Consider the following 8,693-nt stretch of genomic DNA (forward strand, 5'->3'; position numbering starts at 1 on the left):
GAGACATCTTAAGAGACTGTATTTATATATATATATAAAAGATAATTTTAAATATAAGAATCGACTATGAATACCGGCTTTAAGATTTAGTAACCAGTCTATCCTTAGATATATAAATTAATTTACTCGGACAATAAATTCGGAGCCTAAAGCTTTCAATTTATTGCTGCGCAATTTTTCTCGGATCATCTAATAACCCGAAATTATTATATGATTATATGGTTGATTCATCACTCACGATATGTATTGGAACGCTCTCTTGCACAACTTGGCAAGATGTAAATCTGGCGCAAGTTTTTGCGCAATTGGCAAGGATTGGCGCGACACAAAGTTGTCCGTCACGTGCAATGTGTTGCCATCATAAAACGAAGTTAATTACTCGCAAATTGAGCACCACAATAGTTTTTTGTAGATCTATTCATTTACACAGTTTATTTACAGTTTATATGTACAGAGAAATAATTAACATCGGAATACCGATTTTCATACTTTACTTTCTCGTGCTAAATTCAAGTTAAGTATAATAATATACTTAAACGTTATTATTTCTTAAATCAATTGTTAAATAAATAAATAAAGTGTAAATTTGTAAAAAAACGGCGTAAAAAATAGTAATTCTCTTTTAACAAATTTACATTTCTCGTAAATATTATTGTAAATATTATCTAATCAAAGAGAAGGAACATGATGGAACACGCGAAATACTTGCGCATCTTTTGTGAACTGTGTAGAATGTTGTAATTGATTACGTCACTTCCTGCCAGGAAAGTCTCGAGTAACACGGTCGTAAAACTTCATCTTGTTTTGTTTCGCGATTTTAATGATTGCTTTGCGAAATGCAACTTTATTTTAACGCGGAGTAGCTCTTAATATAAATTTAACAAATTTATGCGCCTTCTCTTTCTCGCTGCCATCTCGGAACATTAGAATTTCAACGGCAGGAAGTGAAATATTGGGAGCGAAAATTCCTCAAGATTTCTAAGCGCGTCTTCGAAAGCTCCTTCTCTAACGTTCTTCTCTCGCGCCGACTTGGACGGAAATAACCGTCGCCGAAAATAAATTCACGGCAGTCGTCATACCGGCGGACCGGAATAATGTTTGGCCATTGTGAACAAACAAGCTGAACGCGAGATACAGGACGATGCGATTACACGCTTATGAATTACACAAGAGACATGTCGCGTACATATATTTCGCAATAATAAACAACAATTACGGAAGAGTTAAATTTAATAAATTTAATCTCTTGAAAAGTAAATTTGCACATGATGAGTAATTCCGTTCCTGACAAGTCTAAACAATTGAAGACTTCATTACTTGTTAATGTACGATATCCGTCTTTTCTCTTTGCAATATGAGACTAATTGTAATATAATCATAGAATTATCTATTTGTTTTAATGTTCAAGAGAGATAATAGAGTGGAAATCGAGTACTGTTTCTCTCTTTCTCTCTCTCTCGAGCACGGATATTGCAAAAGTTCTTTTACCGTTATGCACGAGATCGAAGAATGATGAGGTCATTGTACCATCGCACTCTCATTCTTCGCGATGAAAGAAAGATCGTAATGGTGCAAGATTTGTCGAGGAACAAGGCATGGCATTATTCTGATTTATTAGATAAATGATCGGCCAATCAAGTGCACTCCTTCATTTTCATCATAATCATGATTGACCCCATAAAGTATAGGCATACCTTATACTGGATATTTCAAAAATCGCATTCCATTCGATTAGAATTTATTTAGACTAAAAATCGATTTCTCTTTAAAGAGATGATTTTATTATTGTTTTCTTTAGCATTGGTTTCAAGTAGTTCGTAGCAGCTCAGTGGAAGTGTACGGCTGTCAAAACAACGTGTCTCTTGGATTGTACGTTAGTCCCTCTTTCAACTTGAAGGCGATACGTTCTCAGTCTCCATTCGTTTCTATTCACATTCATCGTCATCCTATCTTTCTCAAACGAGGTCATCGGCATATCAACGCTCGAATATGTTTCTTTATCCACCTCGGCATCTGTTATATTCTTCGAAAAGTTACGCCGTCATATGGCAACCCAATTCTTCGTTCGATCGATTTCTCTTTTTCTCAAGTAAATGAATTTCGTTCACAAAAGATATCGATCATTTATCTTTGCGTCCTTCTCGCTAAAATAATTTCAAGGGAACAAGAGCAGTCTTCCATAAACGGTTTCGCCGGGAACCTGATGACAACGGAGAACTCGAAGCTACCTGTCGTATAACGTGGTCAGGGTCTGGCGAATTCAGGTCGGCCACGCACCGCGAGCGAGCGGACCTTAAAGGGCTTGACCAAGGACGGTGCTTCGAAGGACGAGTAGTCCAGGCTGGGGAATGGGTCATGTATGGGAGTAGGGTAGATCATCTCACAAATTTACGACCGGCTGACGTCATCGCAGAAGCAGCGAGAAAGCGTATATCCTCGTCTGCTTTTTCATTTTCATCATAATATATAATATAGTATAAATTCGTGCTGGATATTTCGATAGAGATTTAACTGATGGATATGCAAAAAAATGTAAGTAAAAAGTCCGGGAGAATATTCAATACGATGATTGAAAAATTCTAATAAAAAATGTATATTAATTAAAACTTAATTATTGATTAAAATTTAGATATTACATTCATATGATTGATTATAACTCGTTAAATTCTATTTGACGGAGGGAGAGATTTCAAGTTTGCATTAATCGAATCTGACTAATTATAATAGATAGATATTCCGTACATATCGCATAATTAAAATCGTTCATAATATAATACTTTGTACATATCATCATTAATTGATGAGATTGTCGAATTATGAGATTGTTCGATTGTTTAGGAATATAATATATCTTCTTTCCATAATAAAAAAGCGTTTCATTAAATGTTTTGGGTTGATAATATCCGGGCACTTTAATCAACTTTCGAAAGATTCAGGATCTGTTTTTATTCGCGTAAAAGAGAAGTGGAAGTAGGAACATGAAAATTCACGGTTATATTTAGTTTGTGAGTCAGAGCTGCCAGCAGCTTACGTTATTTTCGACAATCGCGAGACCGAATTTCAAACAGCAACTATCACTATGGATATCGAGAATTTAATCTCCCTCTCTATCTTTCAAAATAACAAATTAATTACGATTGTACTGAAAATTATTATATTTAAAAATATTAGAGTATAAAATTTGTGACGATGTATATACAGAATATACTAGAAGCCAGTTTTCAGAAGTCATGTGTTTTATTATAATTAACATTTTTATTAGACACCGTTATAACCTAAATCAGTGAAAGAAAAAAAATAATAAGACTGTTTTATGTATGTCAAAAATGATGGAATGAAAAATAAAAAATACTAATAAAATAATAATGTAATATGATACATTATTTCTGATACATTCTTTGAGGCTTGACTTTTGATGCAACCTGCGTATGATATCGATACAAAAAAAACTTAAATGTTTAAACTTTCAGAATATTCAAAAGTTGATAATATAATTTAAAATCACTATCATCGTACGTTACCTAAATCACATATAATTCAGTTCGTTGGGGATGCTAAAGTTTGGCAAATCAGTCACTCCAATGACTAGTGATTGCAGCTGGTAGAGTTGCGTAAGGCTTGTTTCTCGTAAGACGATATCCGTCGCGAAAACTTAGATCCTGCGAAGAGTTGGATTACATGTAGTTCATTTCTCTCGTTTTTGTCTTTCCGTTTCATTTTCTTTCTTACTTTCTTTTTCTCTCGATCTCGCGGGGTCTAGAGTTACTCGTACGCGCTTTTCTCGTGAGTTTTATATTTTTACAGTCGGCACGATCGATATCCCAAGAGTTGCAACAAGAGAATCGCGTTAGCGGATCACCACCATCACGAGAGAATCCATTTCGCGGCTTGAAGGAACAACTCGGTACTCGAGACACTGATATTTTTATATTATCGTATTTATCCGAGAGACAGAAATGATCAAAAGTCGCTCTTTTTTCGAGCAAATCATAGAAAATTCCAAGGATTCAATTATAGAAACATTTCGTTATGCAGGGAATTAAGAAAATTAATGAGAATTATTAATACTTTTAATTACGAAATTGGATCAATGAGAATAAATCTGTATAATTAAGAGAAATTCTATTTTCGGTCAAAGCGGATCTTAGTGCTTAAATATTTCGATGTGAATTTATACACATTCAATTCTAACAAACTACGCGCTGAAATTTTTTTCAGTCTTTAGAAAAACAGAGAATTATTAAACAATTAATGAAAGTTGACGAATCATTGCCTTTCCTTCTATAGGAACTTTTATGAGAAACTAGTGTGTTATCATAAAGATCGAAGTAATTACATCACCAACTTCGATTTTAGCTATTTTACGTCCACTTATTATATTGACCGGCCTGCACGAAGCGATGCCAAGAAATTCATACCTGAAAATTATTCAAGGCAGCGCAACACGCGCCCTGAAATAAAATACGAATCCGTTAGTGTCTTACGATGATAAACAAAGAGAAGGAGAGGAAGGACGTGTAATGCAGACAGATGCAAGCTGCATCGAGGTCAATCCAATTTATCACGTGGCAAGGTTAAGGTTTATTATTTCATTCATTGGCATGTATCGCGGACGGTGACAGATAGGTTAGTTGACAAATTCAGTTGGTCTTCTTGACAACGATGGAAGATATTCCAGAAGCGGAATGAAGCGAACTGATCATTAGCGACTTTTACGTAATGCAATTAGCACAGCAAACCTCGCCTATCGTTCGCGACTCTACCTGTGATGATGTTTGCCGCTCTAATGGGCGCGGCCATATATCCTGCACCTGCATTTTTCTCGCGTGCGACAAAGCCATCGAAGACACGCTTCAAGAAATATCGCGATTAGCGATATGAAGGGCGAGCATGGCTCACAGATCAAGTGTTACGAAGTTTACTGTTAATAGTAACCGACGAAATGATTGCATATTCATAATGTTGTTTGTTTGAGTAGATATTAAAAATATTTAGATAATCGACACAACAAATTCTCGCTGGTGAATCTGTTATGAAGGAGATTTTATCAACTAGACATAACATCTGAATGTATGGATCAATATGACTCATTGGAAAGCGTTTGTAGATAGTTTTAAATGCAACTCATTTGCTGATTTTTTTATATGACTCTCCATTAACTATACGTTTTTTTTATATAACTATGTATATTTTCTGTTCATAACTTATTACATGTTAAATTAAAGAAATCTCTGTGAGAACGAAACATTTAAATTTATTATTCATATAATTTGCAAATTTGAATCTAATATATTAATTTAATTAACTTTTTTGTTTGTTTAGTTGACTATAATTACTTATTTTATTATTGATTAGTGAGAACGAACTTATAAATTTTCTCTTGTTTATAATTTAATTGTGTTTGGATTTAATTGAGATATTTAATATTAAAAATTAGAGAGCTTTTCTGAGGCGTCAAAAGTATAGCTTTAGCAAATACTTATTTAATTTAATTTAATTTTCTTGATATTTAATATTAAAGATTAATATTAAAGATTAAGATCTATTGTATTGAATTTTAAAAATATGGCTTCAACAAAAATTTAATCAAGCTTTATCTCGAGATATATATCTAATATTAAAAGTTGGGGAAATATTCCGAAGCATCGAAAATATGTCTTTAATAAAAATTTAATTAATTTAATTAAGCTGTATTTCGAGATAAATACTCAATATTAGATTAGAGAAATTTACTCAATATTAAAGATTAGAGAAATTTTCTGAAGCGCAAGACTACGGATTTAACAAAAAATTAATTACTTTAATTAAGTTCTATCTCGGGATATACAATGTTAGAAATTAAGGAGATTTTCTTCTGAATGATTTTTTTCTGAAATGTCGAAATATAGCTCGACAAGGATGGTTCATATGTACACACTACAAAGACATATTGCCTTTGCTGTTTGATTATATGAGTCAACACTGCATATTCGCCACCGATTCTCTTCAAGGCAAGTCGCTCTCGCTTCATACAAACTCCAACAATTTCTAAATACGTCGCTGATCGAACTCGCTATTAACATGATGTAACAACTCTGTCATAACATCGTTTATACAAACGGCGACGTTATCTGTGAATTGTGCAATATTTGCAAGTCTTCGAGTAGCAGTACGCCACTAAAGTTTTGCATACACTTTAAATCCAGTTGTAACTAGAAGTTTAATCTTAAATCCATCGAAATGTGAAGAAGATATTCTATATTTGATGATGATAATTTAAAAAGATAATGCTCTCGATAAACGAAAATGCACAATTACACTAGCGATATTGATGGTTATTTTTTACTAGTATAACTTATAATGTCAGAAAACAGCAAATATTATACCATCTCGATGATAGGAAAATTGTCTTGGACAACAAATCAAAAATAGCATTCCATATTGGGTTTTCACCATCGGCCCAGTACTGAACCAGTACTGACTGCCTATTCATTGTTACAGTTCAAATACTGGCGCAGTACTGGCTAAGTACTAGCAGATGGTATTGGCCTAGCCTCATTTTAGCCAGTCATTTGCCAAGTACTGGATGACAGAATCTTAGGTGTCAGTTGATTTCATTATAATTGCTAGCGATCTTATTATTCGTTTTCGGCACCGATACCTTTGTTGTCACTATATTTATAAATAAAATTTATTGCTGGTACTTGTTAAATTGTACTGATGACTTGTTAAATTAAAATTGTTTCTCTTCATTCGCAATCGCTAATGTGATTATGGTTTAACGAGCGATACACGTTGGAGTCTGATTAATAAATCGACTTCTATATCTCATACATATTTCATTACGACGTTTTTTCGTCAGTAAAATCTAGGTGAACTGCTTCGTGGCGAAAAGAACGAATCGTAACAAGCGTAATACTTCACGCGAATAAATTATGTTTGAAGAATTCGGAACGCGGGGCCTATAAAGAAATATTAGCGCACATACGAACGGCGATGCCGCTTCGTGATAAAATGTAAATTATTATCGATCGCTGAGTCAACGAAAGCGCTCGATAGAAATACATTGGGAAGAATGTAAATGTTAAAATGTATATTGAAGAGAGCTAGATATTCCGAGTATTTTTGTATTAAATATTTTCTCGTGAAAATTTGTTAAATTAATACAAATACAGAATAATCTGTAGCAGAAACAGAGTCGAACAAGGATGACTTGTAAGGACAAGCTTGAAAATATCGATTCGCGTCGACGTGATGTAGAAGGTGGAAGCGATGGCGGTACAATCCGCCATCTTTCCCGTTTCGTCCTTCATTCCCACTGTGTTTCGACCCCTTTATGACTTCCACGTTTCTCGTAAGACGCAAGCGTCCCAAAATTGTGTCGTGTCTCTCCTAACCCATTTTCGTCATTGAGAATGACATTCTTTCAAGGCAAAAGCTCACTCTCAGTTTCCGCCCTGACTCAATAAGCTCACTTTCGAAACACTAGTTATTTATATATATTATTCGTAATATTTTTTTAAACTTCTGAACACTGAAAAAATTTACTAAATTTTAATATATACTTCTTTGAATAGTACTAACAATAAGTAAACATTTACTTACAGTAAATAAATATTCACTCAATAAAAAAATAAAAGTTAAATGAAATTAATGTTTTGTATCAAATAAATATATGTTTACATTTAAATATTTACTTAGAATTATTCAAATAGTTATTAAAATTTAATTGTTTAAAAATGTGAATTAAAAAAAATATCGATTTAAAGAATAAAACTCTACTGTAAAAATATTTATTTTTATAATTGATATTTTGTTAAACAATAAAAAAAATTAAAATGTAATAATTTTGATATAAAATCGTATTGAAGAAAATATTACAATGGAAATATTTCGAAAAGTTTGAGTAAATTATTTTTATGAAATACTGCAAATTTTTAATGCAAATCGCTGTATACACGTATCATATTCTTTTATATAATAAAGTTGATAACTCGATGTATCTGTAATCTAACACGTACATGTACATTAGTCGCAGATAGAAAAATGAGATCGATGTCTGTCATGTTATACCTATGCGTCTACTGAGGAGACGAAACCTACGCATAGTCGAACGGCTGACTCATGGGTCGAATGCATGAGTAATACGGTTACTATTACGAGGTACTCTCGTTGCCCCATTTTTAGATTACTCAGGGAAATTGCTCATTAGGGAGTCACGAAGGACATCTAGCGTATTTCTTCTTGTATTGTCGCTCGAAAAAATTCGGTCACGACAAAGCGATAATTTTTTTTGCCGCTCGCAAGCTTCGAATTCTTCAAAAAAGAAATGTGTGTATGACCGAGGAAGAGCAAAGTCGGGATCGTTAGTCCAATGCATTTGTAATGATAAATCAATCGCGACATGCTTTAGGCACACGCGAGGTGAATCTAAACGAGCACTTGTAAATTCACTTCAGTATATACGTATAATCATACATTCTGAGAGATCGTAGACGAAATATTAATACCCATTAATATTTAATATTAATATTTAACTAATAATAAACTCACTAGATTATAGAATTACGACGTAACTTGGATAATCATAATATACATATTTTAGTTTCAAGGCGATAGGAGCTATAAGTTTCTCGCATTAAAAGAGCTGATTGTAACATCAACTTAACTTATTAAGAATTTTTTTCTTTATACATAATATATATATATATATA

The 8,693-nt window shown here is 33.2% G+C and overlaps 1 protein-coding gene across 3 annotated transcripts in view; it reads left to right on the top strand.

Annotated features, from left to right (window-relative positions):
• The window catches only part of LOC108684616 (alpha-crystallin A chain), a 22,493-nt gene that overhangs the window by 12,736 nt on the left and 1,064 nt on the right, over nt 1–8,693 (top strand). The window lies entirely within an intron of this gene.

The sequence above is a fragment of the Atta colombica genome, unplaced genomic scaffold (assembly GCF_001594045.1).
Source record: "Atta colombica isolate Treedump-2 unplaced genomic scaffold, Acol1.0 scaffold136, whole genome shotgun sequence".
Classification (NCBI taxonomy): domain Eukaryota; kingdom Metazoa; phylum Arthropoda; class Insecta; order Hymenoptera; family Formicidae; genus Atta; species Atta colombica.